Source organism: Microcaecilia unicolor, chromosome 4, assembly GCF_901765095.1.
Source record: "Microcaecilia unicolor chromosome 4, aMicUni1.1, whole genome shotgun sequence".
Classification (NCBI taxonomy): domain Eukaryota; kingdom Metazoa; phylum Chordata; class Amphibia; order Gymnophiona; family Siphonopidae; genus Microcaecilia; species Microcaecilia unicolor.
In genome coordinates, this window is record NC_044034.1 from 203,869,335 (window position 1) to 203,886,883 (window position 17,549).

Genomic DNA, 17,549 nt, shown 5'->3' on the forward strand with positions numbered 1-17,549 from the left:
TGATGGGCAGGGAGGACGAACATGAAGTGGAAGGGCAGTGGTCCAGGGTGAAAGAAGTAATAAATACGGCCACAGACCTTTATGTAAGGAGAGTAAATAAAAGCAAGAGGAAAAGGAAACCGATATGGTTCTCCAAGCAAGTGGCTGAGAAAATAAAGGCTAAAGAGTTGGCGTTCCAGAAATATAGAAAATCTCAAGAAGAGGAACACGGGGAGGAATACTGGATGAAACTGAAAGAAGCCAAGAGAGAGGTACGTCTGGCGAAGGCGCAAGCGGAAGAATAAATGGCTAGAAATATAAGGAGGGGCGACAAATTTCTTCAGGTATATTAGTGAAAGAAGAATGACTAAAAAGCGAATTGTGAGACTAAAAGATACAGCGAACCGCTATGTAGATAATGATGAAGAAAAAGCCAATTTGCTAAATAGATACTTTTGTTCTGTTTTCACTGAAGAAAATCCTGGAGAAGGACCGCGAGGGACTGGCAAAAGTACACCTGAGAATGGAATGGATATAGCACCGTTCACGGAAGAGAGTGTGTATCAACAACTTGGAAAGCTAAAGGTGGACAAAGCCATGGGACCGGACGGGATCCACCCCAGAATATTGAGGGAGCTCAGAGAGGTCCTGGCGGGTCCTCTTAAAGATTTGTTTAATAAATCCTTGGAGACGGGAGAGGTTCCGAGGGACTGGAGAACGGCGGAGGTGGTACCTCTTCACAAAAGTGGTGATAGGGAAGAAGCTGGAAACTACAGGCCGGTAAGCCTCACTTCGGTTATTGGAAAAGTAATGGAAGCGATGCTGAAGGAAAGGATAGTGAATTTCCTAGAAGCCAACAAGCTGCAAGATCCGAGACAACATGGTTTTACCAGAGGGAAATCGTGCCAAACGAATCTCATTGAATTCTTTGATTGGGTAACTGGAGAATTGAATCATCGACGTGCTATAGACGTAATCTACTTAGATTTTAGCAAAGCTTTTGACACGGTTCCTCACAGGAGGCTCTTAAATAAATTAGATGGGCTGAAGATAGGTCCCGAAGTGGTGAACTGGATTAGGAACTGGTTGACGGACAGACGACAGAGGGTGGTGGTAAATGGAGTTCGCTCGGAGGAGGGAAAGGTGAGTAGTGGAGTGCCTCAGGGATCGGTGCTGGGGCCGATTCTGTTCAATATATTTGTGAGTGACATTGCCGAAGGGTTAGAAGGTAAAGTTTGCCTATTTGCGGATGATACTAAGATTTGCAACAGAGTGGACACCCGGAAGGGAGTGGAAAGCATGAAAAGGGATCTGAGGAAGCTAAAAGAATGGTCTAAGGTTTGGCAATTAAAATTCAATGCAAAGTGATGCATTTAGGGAGTAGAAACCCACGAGAGACTTAGGCGGGGAGAGTCTGATAGGTACTGAGGGGGAGAGGGATCTTGGGGTGATAGTATCCGAGGATCTGAAGGCGACGAAACAGTGTGACAAGGCGGTGGCCGTAGCAAGAAGGTTGCTAGGCTGTATAGAGAGAGGTGTGATCAGCAGAAGAAAGGAAGTGTTGATGCCCCTGTACAAGTCGTTGGTGAGGCCCCACCTGGAGTATTGTGTTCAGTTTTGGAGGCCGTACCTTGCGAAGGATGTTAAAAAAATGGAAGCGGTGCAAAGAAAATCTACAAGAATGGTATGGGATTTGCGTTCCAAGACGTATGAACAAAGACTTGCTGACCTGAACATGTATACCCTGGAGGAAAGGAGGAACAGGGGTGATATGATACAGACATTCAAATACTTGAAAGGTATTAATCCGCAAAAAAATCTTTTCCGGAGATGGGAAGGCGGTAGAACGAGAGGACATGAAATGAGATTGAAGGGGGGCAGACTCAAAAAAGATGTCAGGAAGTATTTTTTCACGGAGAGGGTGGTGGATGCTTGGAATGCCCTCCCGCGGGAGGTGGTGGAGATGAAAACGGTAACGGAATTCAAACATGCGTGGGATATGCATAAAGGAATCCTGTGCAGTAGGAATGGATCCTCAGAAGCTTAGCCGAAATTGGGTGGCGGAGCAGGTGGGGGAAGAGAGGTTGGTGGTTGGGAGGCGAGGATAGTGGAGGGCAGACTTATACGGTCCATGCCAGAGCCAGTGATGGGAGGCGGGACTGGTGGTTGGGAGGCGGGAAATACTGCTGGGCAGACTTGTACGGTCTGTGCCCTGAAAAAGGCAGGTACAAATCAAAGTAAGGTATACACATATGAGTTTACCTTGTTGGGCAGACTGGATGGACCATGCAGGTCTTTTTCTGCCGTCATCTACTATGTTACTATGGTTGGCTAAAAGTTTGGCTAAAGGTATCATCATTAGGTTAAATAAGGTTGGTGAGAGGGGGGATCCTTGGGGGACTCCACATTCCGGTATCCATGGGGGTGATCTGTCCATGTTTGTTGTTATTTGGTATGTTCTTGTGGTCAGGAATCCTTTGAACCATTTGAGAACTGTGCCTCCTACTCCGAAGTATTCTAGTATATGTAATAGTATTCCATGATTGACCATGTCGAAGGCGCTGAACATGTCAAATTGTAGGAGGAGTATGTTGTTACCAGTTGCAATTGCTTGTTTGAATGAGTTCATTGCGGACACTAGGGCCATTTCGGTGCTGTGATTTGATCGAAATCCTGATTGAGACTCGTGCAGAATTGAGTGTTTATTTAGGTATTCCGTAAGTTGTTTCATCACTATGCCTTCCATGATTTTGGTTATGAGTGGAATAGATGCTACTGGGCGATAGTTGGTTAGGTCCGTTGTGCTTTTCTTAGCATCTTTTGGCAGTGGAGTAAGTAGGATGTTTCCTTTATCCGTGGGAAAGAGCCCATTTTGAAGCCTGTGATTTACGTGATTCGTGAGGTCTGTTTTGAATTGTTTGGGTGCAGTTCTTATTAGACTAGTAGGGCAAATGTCTAATTTGCATTGCGATTTGGCGTATTTTCTGAGCCAGTGTGAGATTTCATTTGATGAGAGCATGTCAAAGTTGGTCCATGATCGATCTGCTGGGCACTCCCCGGGTTTTGGGTGTTTGTGTAATCCGTTATATTGGTAGGTATCGTGAGTCAGGGCTTTATGATTTTTTCTTTGAAGTAATTCACAAGGTTGGTTGCTGATGGGGTGTCTGTGTTGTTGTTGGTGACCGCTGTAGTATTTAGGAGATTATTTATGAGTAAGAAGAGTTTGTGTGTATCCTTGTAGTTTGGTCCTATTTTGGTTTTATAATACGTCCTTTTAGTTTGTCTGATAGTGTATTTGTATTTTCTTTGTAGTTGTTTCCAGGCTTTGAGTGTGTGTTCATCTTTTTTCTTGCTCCATGCTCTTTCTAATCTTCTAACCTGTGTTTTTAGTTGTTTCAATTCTTTGTTAAACCATGGTATTGAGTTTTTTCTGTGTGAGGTTCTGGTTTGAAGTGGTGCTATATTGTCTAGTATTGTTCTGCATCTATTATCCCATTCTTGGAGAAATTGGGGTGAGTCTATAGGTGTTGTCCATTCGTCAATGTAGAATTGTTGCCGGAATATTAGTGGGTCTATTTTGCCTCTCGTAGTATAGGTATGTTGTTCTTGTTTTTGTTGTCTTTTTTATTTTCCAGTGGAGGGAAAGGTTTGCAGCGTAATGATCGGACCATGGCTTGGCTGTCCATTTTATGTCTGTTAGTGTGAGGTTTGGTTCTGATGAGAATTTGTGGGTAATGATATCTAGTGTATGTCCTTTGTTGTGGGTGGGTTGTTTGTTTGGCCAGTGGAGCTCCCATAGTTGGAGGAAGTCCTTGCATTCGCGTACATTGTTTGAGTTAGTATCTTCAAGATGAAGATTGATGTCTCCTGCTATGAGAAGGTTCTGGGTGAAAACACAAGTATTCGATATGAAATCCAGAAAGTGCGTTTGTGCATCTTGCCAGTTGCCCGGGGGTCTGTAAAATAAGATTAGGTTTAGGTGATCACGTAGGTTGGAGTGGTTGATTCTGACTGAGGCTATTTCGAGTTGGGGAAGAATGGATTCTGCTGTTGTTGTGACTGTGAGTTGAGATTTATAGATTATTACTATGTCTCCTCCTCTTTTTCCTTCTCTTGTCCAGTGGGTAGTTTTGTATCCTGGAGGACAGAGCTCTAAAATTATTGGATCTTTGGAGTCATGGATCCAAGTTTCGCTAATAAATAGGAAGTCCTGATGGTCAGCTGTAATCCAGTCGGTTAGTATCGTCAGTAGGGTTACCATATGGCTCCAGAAAAAGGAGGACAGATTGAGCCAGTCTGGGTTTTACTTCCATTGCTTTCAATGGAAGCAAAACCCGGACTGGATCAATGTGTCCTCCTTTTTCTGGAGCCATATGGTAACCCTAGTATCGTGGTTTTATTAACTGATGATCTGGCAATTATGTATCCTATTTGTATTTGTTGGTGGTGTTCAGTTTGGTTTGAGGTAGTGATAATTTTTATCAGCTGTCTGTCTTCTTGATGTGTAAGTTTGTTATGTCCTCTCATTTCTTTCTGTTGATGGTGACTGTAGTTAGTAGGTTTTTCATGCCATTGTTTGATTTTTTGGTTAGGCATGTTGTGTATGGATTGTGTGGGTGGTTTGTGAATTGTGGGGGTGTCTATGTTAGGGGTTGTGAGTGCGTGGTGGGTTAGGGAGAGACAGTAGATAATTAGGAAGAATTTTCTGGAGTTCATATCAGTGTTAGTTAGTGTATTAATATGTGTGTCTACAACGTTAGAAGATTCGGTTATATTAGAGCATTTAGAGCATTTAAAGGAAGTATTTAAAGCTTTTATAGCATTTGAGGAAGTTTTTCAGCATGCTATACTGTTACTGAGCAGATAGATCGTTTGAAGCTTTTAAAAGAAGTCTTTCAGCATGCTATAACGTTGCTAAACAGGTAAAGCGTTTAAAGCATTTAAAGGAGCATTTAAAGCATTTGGAGGGAGCATTTAACACATTTCTAGGAAAACTTTCAGCATGTTACAGCGTTACTAGACCAATAAAGCATTTAAATTATTTAAAGGGAGCATTTAAATGAGACCTTTCAGCTTGCTATAGCATTGCTAAACAAATAAAGCACTTTCTACTTGCTACAACATTGTTAGATGAGTACAGCGTTTAAGTCATTTAAATGGAGCATTTAAAGGAAGTTTTTTTAGCATGCTACCTCCAACCCTGAACCCCCAGACAGAACCCCAGCTTAAATGTTCTTGTACCCCGCCCTTTTATTCCCCCCTTACCCTCTCCCCTTACCCTCTCCCGTCCCTCCCCCCCCCACACCAAAAAACCCCTTAATACTTATCACTACCCCCCTCCTCCCCTTGCTCTACCCCTCCTCTGGAATGTATCCGAATCTCCTTAGATCTCTATCATTTGCTGGAGTCTTGCCAATCCCTTTTTTCATTTAAGCTCCCCCTCCCTTTTATGTACCGTAAGGCGTTCCATATGACACAAATGCCCCAATTAAATCTTCCAATCCCCCATAGTTGGGGGATCCATTGCTTTCCAACAGCGCACAATCAAACATTTAGCGGCTGCCAATCCCCACTGCATCAGTTTACTCTCTTCCCAGGATCCCCGCTCATTATATAAACCCAATAAGCACGCTCTAGGGCTGCACACCAGAGAAACTCCCATTGTTCTGGTCAGTGCTTTCATCACCCCCTGCCAGAACGTCACCAGTCCTGCATGTGTCCACCAAATATGTAGAAACGTGCCCTTCTGTGCTTTACATCTCCAGCAAATATCTGACGCCCCTGGAAACATCTTCTTCAGTCTCTCTGGTGTATAGTACCACCGTGTGAACACCTTATACGCATTTTCCTGTATTAACCCACAAATCGAGGCTTTTTGCACTTCCCTGCATATGTCCACCCATTCTCTCTCAGTAAATTTACAATTCAAGTCTCTTTCCCACGCCCCCTGAAATAGGTAAGGCGTATCCTCGTCCCCTTGAAAAAATCTATATATCACCAATATGGGCTTAGGAACTTTCCCAATAGCAGCCATAAATTTTCAAGGCTTTCCCTGTCCTGGAGGTATCCACTCCTCCACCCCACTGTGTCTATGAAATGTTTTAATTGCATGTACGCAAAGCTGTCTCCCTCAGGGATCCCGTAGCGAGCACACACCTCCCTGAAACTCCTTATCCCCCTCCCATGCATCACCTCCCGAAACTTTCCTAAACCCTGTTGCTCCCATCTTCCAAAGGTGGCGTTTTCTCTACCAGCCCCTAAACTGTGGTTCCCATCTAATGGACGCCACTGAGGACACTCCCTCCCTCCGCCCCTATCGCTAGGAAAGCGAATAGAATGTTGGGTGTTATTAGGAAGGGTATGGAGTCCAGGTGTGCGGATGTTATAATGCCGTTGTATCGCTCCATGGACCGCACCTGGAGTATTGTGTTCAGTACTGGTCTCCGTATCTCAAAAAAGATATAGTAGAATTGGAAAAGGTACAGCGAAGGGCGACGAAAATGATAGTGGGGATGGGACGACTTTCCTATGAAGAGAGGCTGAGAAGGCTAGGGCTTTTCAGCTTGGAGAAGAGACGGCTGAGGGGAGATATGATAGAAGTGTATAAAATAATGAGTGGAATGGATCGGGTGGATGTGAAGCGACTGTTCACGCTATCCAAAAATACTAGGACTAGAGGGCATGAGTTGAAGCTACAGTGTGGTAAATTTAAAACGAATCGGAGAAAATTTTTCTTCACCCAACGTGTAATTAGACTCTGGAATTCATTGCCGGAGAACGTGGTACGGGCGGTTAGCTTGACGGAGTTTAAAAAGGGGTTAGATAGATTCCTAAAGGACAAGTCCATAGACCGCTATTAAATGGACTTGGAAAAATTCCGCATTTTTAGGTATAACTTGTCTGGAATGTTTTTACGTTTGGGGAGCGTGCCAGGTGCCCTTGACCTGGATTGGCCACTGTCGGTGACAGGATGCTGGGCTAGATGGACCTTTGGTCTTTCCCAGTATGGCACTACTTATGTACTTATCTATGCCGCACCTCTCCCCACAACCTCAGCAAATGCCTAAGGTAAGTACATAAGTAATGCCATACTGGGAAAAGACCAAGGGTCCATCGAGCCCAGCATCTTGTCCACGACAGCGGCCAATCCAGGCCAAGGGCACCTGGCAAGCTTCCCAAACGTACAAACATTTTATACATGTTATTCCTGGGATTTTGGATTTTTCCAAGTCCGTTTAGTAGCGGTTTATGGACTTGTCCTTTAGGAAACCATCCAACCCCTTTTTAAACTCTGCTAAGCTAACCGCCTTCACCACATTTTCCGGCAATGAATTCCAGAGTTTAATTACACGTTGGGTGAAGAAAAATTTTCTCTGATTTGTTTTAAATTTACTACACTGTAGTTTAATCGCATGCCCCCTAGTCCTAGTATTTTTGGAAAGCGTGAACAGACGCTTCACATCCACTTGTTCCACTCCACTCATTATTTTATATACCTCTATCATGTCTCCCCTCAGCCGTCTCTTCTCCAAGCTGAATAGCCCTAGCCTCCTTAGTCTTTCTTCATAGGGAAGTCGTCCCATCCCCGCTATCATTTTAGTCGCCCTTCGCTGCACCTTTTCCAATTCTACTATATCTTTCTTGAGATGCGGCGACCAGAATTGAACACAATACTCAAGGTGCGGTCGCACCATGGAGCGATACAACGGCATTATAACATCCTCACACCTGTTTTCCATACCTTTCCTAATAATACCCAACATTCTATTCGCTTTCCTAGCCGCAGCAGCACACTGAGCAGAAGGTTTCAGTGTGTTATCGACGACGACACCCAGATCCCTTTCATGGTCCGTAACTCCTAACGTGGAACCTTGCATGACGTAGCTATAATTCGGGTTCTTTTTTCCCACATGCATCACCTTGCACTTGCTCACATTAAACGTCATCTGCCATTTAGCCGCCCAGTCTCCCAGTCTCGTAAGGTCCTCTTGTAATTTTTCACAATCCTGTCACGAGTTAACGACTTTGAATAACTTTGTGTCATCAGTAAATTTAATTACCTCGCTAGTTACTCCCATCTCTAAATCATTTATAAATATATTAAAAAGCAGCGGTCCTAGCACAGACCCCTGAGGAACCCCACTAACTACCCTTCTCCATTGTGAATACTGCCCATTTAACCCCACTCTCTGTTTCCTATCCTTCAACCAGTTTTTAATCCACAATAGGACATTTATTCCCCTACTAAACCCTTTTCCCTAGGCTCTGTGGTCCACAGTAGTGTCCTCAAAGATCTCTGCGGCCAATAGGACTGTTCCACTTGCACCGCTGGTTTCTCCATTCCCCTCTCCCAATCCAAAATCATTCTCAGTTGAGCCGCCAAATAGTACCACTCCAGGTATGGTACCGCTCTTCCCCCTTCCCCTTCTCCCCCCACAAGACTCTCTGTGCTAAACGTGGTCTCTTATTTCCCCATATAAATTGCATTATAGAGCTCTGTAGTTTTTTTGAGAAGTGGTCTCAGTATTGCTATAGGAAGTGATTGGAATAAGAATAATAGCCTGGGCAGTACATTCATCTTGATCACCGCCATTCTACCCCCCCCCCCCCCCCCCCCATGACAACCAGGGAGGAGGGCTTTAGATTTGTTAGGAACTGGGCAACATTCTGGGGAAGGGGGAACCTATTCCGAAAGGATGGGCTCCATCTTAACCAGAGTGGGACCAGGCTGCTGGCATCGGCGTTTAAGAAGGAGATAGAGCAGCTTTTAAACTAGAAATGGGGGGAAGGCCGACAGTCGCTCAAAAGAGCATGGTTCGGGATAAGGTATCTTTCAAAGATATCACCATAACAGGGAAGATAGAGTATCCTGATAGTGAGGTTGCAAAAGAGATTGTAGTAGATCGGGTATCTTTAAATAACAATAAAAATCAGACAAAAGATTGCCAATTAATACTGTCAAGTACTAAGCATGATGTACTTAGGAACAACAAACATAGTTTGAAATGTCTATATGCGAATGCCAGGAGCCTAAGAAATAAGATGGGGGAGTTAGAATATATTGCACTAAATGAAAAATTAGATATAATAGGCATCTCTGAGACCTGGTGGAAGGAGGATAACCAGTGGGACACTGTCATACCGGGGTACAAATTATATCGTAGTGATAGGGTGAATCGGATTGGTGGAGGGGTAGCATTGTATATTAACGAGAGCCTTGAATCAAATAGATTGAAAATTCTGCAGGAAACAAAACACTCCTTGGAATCACTGTGGATTGAAATTCCATGTGCAAAGGGGAAAAGGATAGTGATAGGAGTGTACTACCGTCCGCCTGGCCAGGACGAACAGACGGATGCGGAAATGTTAAAGGAAATCAGGGACGCAAACAAACTGGGCAACACAATAATAATGGGGGATTTCAATTACCCGCATATAGACTGGGTTAATGTAACATCTGTACACGCAAGGGACATAAGATTTCTTGATGAAATCAAGGACAGCTTCATGGAACAGCTAGTTCAGGAGCCGACAAGAGAAGGAAAAATACTAGACTTAGTCCTTAGTGGTGCTCATGATCTAGTGCAGGGGGTAACGATACGAGGGCCGCTTGATAACAGTGATCATAATATGATCGGTTTTGATATTGGCATTGAAGGAAGTGAAACTAGGAAATCAAGTACGCTAGCGTTTAACTATAGAAAAGGTGATTACAACAAAATGAGAAAAATGGTGAAAAAAAGACTGAAAGGAGCAGCTCGCAGAGTAAAAAACTTGCATCAGGCGTGGATGCTGTTTAAAAACACCATCCTGGAGGTTCAGGACAAATATATTCCACGTATTAGAAAAAAGGGAAAAAAGACTAAACGCCAGCCGGCGTGGCTAAACAGTAAGATAAAGGAAATCATTAGAGCCAAAAAAACAATCCTTCAGAAAGTGGAGAAGAGAACCAACTGAAAGTAACAGGATAGATCATAAGGAATGCCAAGCCAAATGCAAAGCGGAGATAAGGAGGGCAAAAAAGGACTTTGAGAAGAAATTAGCGTTGGAGGCAAAGATACATAGTAAAAATTTTTTTAGATACATTAAAAGCAGGAAACCGGCCAAAGAGTCGGTTGGGCCGCTGGACGAAAATGGTGTTAAAGGGGCGATCAAGGAGGACAAAGCCGTAGCGGAGAAATTAAATGAATTCTTTGCTTCGGTCTTCACCGAGGAGGATTTGGGGGGGACACCGGTGCCGGAAAGAATATTTGAAGCGGGGGAGTCGGAGAAACTAAACAAATTCTCTGTAACCTTGGAGGATGTAATGGGTCAGTTCAGCAAGCTGAAGAGTAGTAAATCACCGGGACCTGATGGTATTCATCCCAGAGTATTAATAGAACTAAAAAATGAACTTGCGGAGCTACTGTTAGAAATATGCAATCTGTCCCTAAAATCGAGTGTAATACCGGAAGACTGGAGGGTAGCCAATGTTACTCCGATTTTTAAGAAGGGTTCCAGAGGAGATCCGGGAAATTATAGACCGGTGAGTCTGACGTCGGTGCCGGGCAAGATGGTGGAGGCTATTATTAAGAATAAAATTGCAGAGCATATACAAAAACATGGACTGATGAGACAAAGTCAGCACGGATTTAGTGAAGGGAAGTCTTGCCTCACCAATCTAATGCATTTTTTGAGGGGGTAAGCAAACATGTGGACAATGGGGAGCCGGTTGATATTGTATATCTGGATTTTCAGAAGGCGTTTGACAAAGTGCCGCACGAAAGACTCCTGAAGAAATTGCAGAGTCATGGAATCGGAGGTAGGGTACTATTATGGATTAAGAACTGGTTGAAAGATAGGAAGCAGAGAGTAGGATTGCGTGGCCAGTATTCTCAGTGGAGGAGGGTAGTTAGTGGGGTCCCGCAGGGGTCTGTGCTGGGTCCGTTGCTTTTTAATGTATTTATAAATGACCTAGAGATGGGAATAACTAGTGAGGTAATTAAATTCGCCGATGACACAAAATTATTCAGGGTCGTCAACTCGCAGGAGGAATGTGAACGATTACAGGAGGACCTTGCGAGACTGGGAGAATGGGCGTGCAAGTGGCAGATGAAGTTCAATGTTGACAAGTGCAAAGTGATGCATGTGGGTAAGAGGAACCCGAATTATAGCTACGTCTTGCAAGGTTCCACGTTAGGAGTTACGGATCAAGAAAGGGATCTGGGTGTCGTCGTCGATGATACGCTGAAACCTTCTGCTCAGTGTGCTGCTGCGGCTAGGAAAGCGAATAGAATGTTGGGTGTTATTAGGAAGGGTATGGAGTCCAGGTGTGCGGATGTTATAATGCCGTTGTATCGCTCCATGGTGCGACCGCACCTGGAGTATTGTGTTCAGTACTGGTCTCCGTATCTCAAAAAAGATATAGTAGAATTGGAAAAGGTACAGCGAAGGGCGACGAAAATGATAGTGGGGATGGGACGACTTTCCTATGAAGAGAGGCTGAGAAGGCTAGGGCTTTTCAGCTTGGAGAAGAGACGGCTGAGGGGAGATATGATAGAAGTGTATAAAATAATGAGTGGAATGGATCGGGTGGATGTGAAGCGACTGTTCACGCTATCCAAAAATACTAGGACTAGAGGGCATGAGTTGAAGCTACAGTGTGGTAAATTTAAAACGAATCGGAGAAAATTTTTCTTCACCCAACGTGTAATTAGACTCTGGAATTCGTTGCCGGAGAACGTGGTACGGGCGGTTAGCTTGACGGAGTTTAAAAAGGGGTTAGATAGATTCCTAAAGGACAAGTCCATAGACCGCTATTAAATGGACTTGGAAAAATTCCGCATTTTTAGGTATAACTTGTCTGGAATGTTTTTACGTTTAGGGAGCGTGCCAGGTGCCCTTGACCTGGATTGGCCACTGTCGGTGACAGGATGCTGGGCTAGATGGACCTTTGGTCTTTCCCAGTATGGCACTACTTATGTACTTATGTACTTTCCATCTCAGCATATCGTTTCTAATCTGTTCTTGTATACGTCCGTAGTTTAGTTGAAATACCCTATTTAGGTCCCTAGGTACCTGTATCCCTAAATATCTAATTTGGTTGGATGCCCATTTAAACTTATACTTTCTTCTCACCTCCCTCATCTCCTCCTCACTTAGGGATATTCCCAATAACTCACTTTTATTGATGTATATCTTCAAACCTGCATATCTCCAAAACTCCTCAAAAATCTCTTGTATTACTGACAACGTTCTCCCCAGATCTTTCACATAGATTAGCATATCATCTACAAATAGCGCAATACGATGTTCTCACCCCCCCCCCCCCCATCTCTATCCCCCGCACCTCTGTATGTCCTCGAATTAACTCTGCCAGCGGTTCTATATACAGGGCAAAGAGAAGCAGTGACAACGAGCATCCCTGTCTGGTCCCCCTGTTTATAGAAAAGAAGGGGGAGTAGCTACCATTAATATTCAGGCAGGCTCTTGGTCTCCTATACAAGGCATCTATCCATAACCTAAAATTCCCTCCTAGCCCTATTCTTTCCAACACCTCCCTAAGGAACCCCCAATCTACCCTGTCAAAGGCCTTTTCCGTATCCATGGCCAATAATGCTATTCCTGATCTAGATCTCTGTGCCTCCCAGAGCAGATGTAGCGTTTTTCTAATGTTGTCCCCCACTTGCCTTCCTGTTATAAACCCCGACTGGTCCGGATGTATCAATTTATGTAACAGTCTACCCAACCTATTTGCCAGTATTTTAGCTATGATTTTTGCATCCACATTTAGCAAGGATATGGGTCTATAGGACTCGCACCCGCATCCAACATGGCTCTCGGGAGCTCACTCCCCTCCAGCACTCCATTTCCCACCCTCATCAATAATGGGCTGAGTAGGCTCTCAAATTGTTTATAGAACCGGGCCGTGAATCCATCTAACCCTGGTGCTTTGCTGGTAGGCAGCTGTTGAATGACCCCTTGTACTTCCCCCAATCTAATTGGCTCCCCTATCCGTTAACTTTCCTCCTCACTCAATCTACACAGAGGTACTTGGCCCAAATACCTAGCTATACTCGCCGGCTGCTCTCCCTCTCTAACTGTATACAATGTTTCATAGTATTTTAGGAAACTCCCTTCTATATCCGCGTCTGCGTACCTCCAGTCTCGCTTCTCATCCCTTATTTTCTGTATCAATGCTCTCCCCCTCTTTGCTCGCAAACATCGGGCCAACATAGCACCCGATTTGTTCGTAAATTCAAAATACTGTTGCTTAAGCCTCATCCTTAAATATTCAATCTCCACCATCTGTGCCTGGTCCAACTCCCCCCTGGCCCTTTTAAGTTCCTCCCATACCCCTGGGGAGGGATTTCTTTGATGGGTCTTCTCCAACTTGTTCAATTTTAATCTCAAAATCATCAGTTCTTGCCTCTTCTCTCTTTTTTTCCAAGCTCCCCATTTGATCAATATTCCCTGTGTCACTGCCTTCAAAGCATCCCACAGTACCCCGTCGCTTACCTCCCCCGTATCATTAACTCTACAGTATTCCTGTATGGTTGCCTGTATTTCCTCCCTCACTTTCTCTTCTCCCAAAAGAGATTCATTAAGTTTCAAGGATGTATTCCTTCTCTTGTGCCCCAACCCCTTTAATTTAATCCACACTGGGCCGTGATCAGAAATTTGGATGGGTTCTTTCTCCGCCTTTGTTACCATCTGTGCACTATTACGATGAATCCATAACCCATCTATCCAAGTATAAGAACCCGCTACATGAGAATAGAAAGTGTATCCCCAGTGAACTCCATGTAAGAGCCTCCAGCTATCCACTAATTCCACTGCCTCAAAAACTTGTGTAGCGCTTTCCGCCCTGCACCCGACTGATGTCCCCTCCCCCTGAATGATCCAATCGCATGTCTGGGGCTATGTTAAAGTCCCCTCCCAAAATCACTAGTCCCCTGAGAAATCCCTGAATCTCCTCCCCTAGAGCATGGTAAAATCCCCGTTGCCCCACATTAGGGGCATAGATATTGACCAATGTAATCTCCTGTCCCTGCAGCGTTCCCCTTATGGCCACACATCTCCCAGTTCTGTCCTTGAATTCTTTGTTGATAATCAAACCACATTTCTGCCCTACCAGAATTGCCACTCCTCCCATTCTCTTCCCCCCAGGCCTTGATGCGTCACCGCCTCCCTGTATGTTTTACCTCTCAGCAAGTGTACGTTCCTTGGCCTTAAGTGTGTCTCTTGCAGGAAAGCTACCTCCCACTGCATCCTGGCCAATTCCTTCATTACCCTAATTCCTTCATTACCCTCATTTGTTTCCCTTGATTACTGAGCCCATTAACATTCCAGGTTCCCACCTTCAACGTCCCTTCCTCCCCCTTCCCCCACCGCCTTCCCAGATGCTTCCCCCCCAAGCCCTCCCCTAGTCTCTTCTCCCTTCTTTTTCCCCTCTCCTCCCTCTCCCCCCTCCTCCCCTCTTGCCAGACTTGCCTTGGTCCATCAGCTAGATAAGAGGGCCCTCCAACCCCCCTCCTTCGTATTTCCTTTTTCAACTCCCAGAACTCTGCTCCGCCTACCCAGTCCCTCCAGCCTCCCCTTCCACCACCCAACTCTCATCTTTAGAGATCCATGAATGACCCTACCAACCCCCAGCCAACCCTCCCCCCCCCCCCCCCCCCCCCCCCCCACTTAGGGTAAGCTCTCCCCCTTCAACAGAAACAGTCAGTGTCTTTGAAATGTCCATCATACTCATCTTTGTTACTCCTCACTTGGACATCAGGAAGCACTTTGGTCCGCTGTCTTCCCTCTGTCTACTGCCACCTGCCATGCTGAGTCTGTTTGTGGTTCCACTGTCCCTCGTGCCTTTTGCTCGTGGGTTGGAACTCCCTCACAATCCAATGCTCTGAGCGCTTCCCACGCTTCCTCTGGCGTCTTCACCTTTCTCAATTTCCCCGCCACCGTGAGCCACACTGCAAAGGGGAAGAGCCATCTATAATGGATCCCTTTATCTCTCATGTATCCTGTCACTTCTCTCATTGTTCTTCATTTCTGCAGTGTAGGGACAGGCTTATCAACCTCAATATGTATATGCTGGAAGAGAGGAGGGAGAGAGATGTTTCAATATCTCAAGGGCATTAATGTACAGCAAGTGAGCCTTTTTCAACTGAAGGAAAACTCTGGAACGATGGGGCATATGATGAAGTTAAGAGGGAATAGGCTTAGGAGTAATCTAATCAATAGAAATCAAACAAAATAAAACATGGAAAAGAAAATAAGATGATACCTTTTTATTGGACATAACTTAATACATTTCTTGATTAGCTTTCGAAGGTTGCCCTTCTTCGTCAGATCGGAAATAAGCAAATGTGCTAGCTGACAGTGTATATAAGTGAAAACATTCAAGCATTACTATGACAGTCTGACAGGGTGGGAGGATGGGGGTGGGTCGGAGGTATGCATGGGGACATCAAATGTCCCCATGCATGCCTCTAAGAAAGCATTATTTCACAAAAAGGGTGGTGGAAGCATGGAATGGCCTCCCGGTGGAGGTTGTGGAGTCGAGGACTGTGTCAGATTTTAAGAAGGCATGGGATAAGCACATGGGACCACTTAGGAAAAGGAAGTGTTAGGCGTTACAGAGGATGGGCCGACCGGATGGGTCATTTGGCCTTTATCTGCCATCATGTTTCTATGTTTCTAAGACAGAGGGATATCAACTGCATAATCCTGCCACATTTCAGCCTAGGGTATGGACTAATTACATCTTTAAAAACTGAGAAACATTTATCAATAAAAAAGTAATGAACCCCAGAAATCACCACCCCACTTTAGGTACCTGCAGTTTTTAGGCTGTAGAATATGAAAAAACATCCAAAGTTACCCATAAAAGCATTGCTATTCTGTACATTTGTGTGACAATTGGTGGGTAAATGTGGTTGCCCAATTATAAAAATGCCCCTTGAGTGGGAAATATCCAGATAAATTTAGGACAGCAGAAAGACTGCAGATAGGGGTTGATATTCAAAGAAAGTTAACTAGGCATAAGAAGTGCCTGACTGGTTAAATTGCTTGTGCAGGATTATCCACTGATATTCAGTGGCACTAAGGGAGGGAGGGGAGTTATCAATGTGGGCGGCTGTTAACTTGAGTTATTTCACAATAAGTCAGGTCACTATCAGACTCATTTTCGAAAGATATGGACATCCAAAAAGTGACATAAATTGACACTAGGACTCTAGGACGTCCTTCTCATAGAGATGTCCAAATCGGTATAATCGAAACCCGATTTTGGACGTCTTTGTCAGAACTTACAAATCTCATGGGGGCGTATCGGAGGCGTGTTCAAGGCGGAACTTGGGCGTCCCTAAGACTTGGACGTCTTTGAGCCATAATAGAAAAAAGCAAAGATGTCCATAACTTTGCCTTAACTGCACCACTACATTATTCAAATAAAGCCAGGCCTATTAGAATGACTTTTGACCAGCATTATTCATATTTATTGTTAGGATTTATTTACCGCCTTTTTGAAAGAATTCACTCAAGGCAGTGTACAGTAAGAATAAATCAAACATAAGCAATAGATAAATACAACAGTAAAAATATGTGTGAGACTAAAAAGTTAGTTACTTCTTCCATTAAAAGCCTGATTGAAGAGCCAAGCTTTAACCTGCTTCCTGAAGTAGAGACAGTCTTGTGTTAAGCGGAGGTTTTCAGGGAGTGCATTCCACAGTGTGGGGGCTACTATGGAGAAGGCTCCCTTGCAGGTATCACAGAGGAAATTGGAGGGTCATGGGATAGGAGGAAATGTCCTATTGTGGATTAAAAACTGGTTGAAGGATAGGAAACAGAGAGTGGGGTTAAATGGGCAGTATTCACAATGGAGAAGGGTAGTTAGTGGGGTTCCTCAGGGGTCTGTGCTAGGACCACTGCTTTTTAATATATTTATAAATGATTTAGAGATGGGAGTAACTAGCGAGGTAATTAAATTTGCTGATGACACAAAGTTATTCAAAGTTGTTAACTCGCAACACTATTGTGAAAAATTACAGAAGGACCTTACAAGACTGGGAGACTGGGCGGCTAAATGGCAGATGACGTTTAATGTGAGCAAGTGCAAGGTGATGCATGTGGGGAAAAAAGAACCCGAATTATAGCTACGTCAAGCAAGGTTCCATGTTAGGAGTTACGGACCAAGAAAGGGATCTGGGTGTCGTCGTTGATAATACACTGAAACCTTCTGCTCAGTGTGCTGCTGTGGCTAGGAAAGTGAATAGAATGTTGGGTGTTATTAGGAAAGGTATGGAAAACAGGTGTGAGGATGTTATGGGAAAATTAGGTTCTTACCATGATAATTTTCTTTCCTTTAGTCATAGCAGATGAAGCCATTACGTATGGGTTGTGTCCATCAACCAGCAGGGGGAGATAGAGAGCACTCAACTTTTCTCAGTGCCTCATGGCCAGCTAGCTCCACTGCCTCTTCAGTATTTGAAGCTTCCAAAGCAGTATGGCAAACCGCAATGGGAATAACATGAACTTTCCTCACAGCGAACGATGGCCCCTTAACAAGGGCATGAACTCAAAAAAGGAGG

The 17,549-nt window shown here is 44.4% G+C and overlaps 1 protein-coding gene and 1 long non-coding RNA gene across 4 annotated transcripts in view; both read left to right on the forward strand.

The window, feature by feature from the left end:
• Positions 1-17,549, forward strand: part of VWCE (von Willebrand factor C and EGF domains) — a 333,354-nt gene that overhangs the window by 245,774 nt on the left and 70,031 nt on the right. The window lies entirely within an intron of this gene.
• LOC115468953 lies at positions 1,333-15,097 on the forward strand. Its single transcript, XR_003941943.1, has 3 exons — positions 1,333-1,343; positions 3,899-3,901; positions 15,016-15,097. It is a non-coding gene; the product is annotated as an uncharacterized LOC115468953 (long non-coding RNA).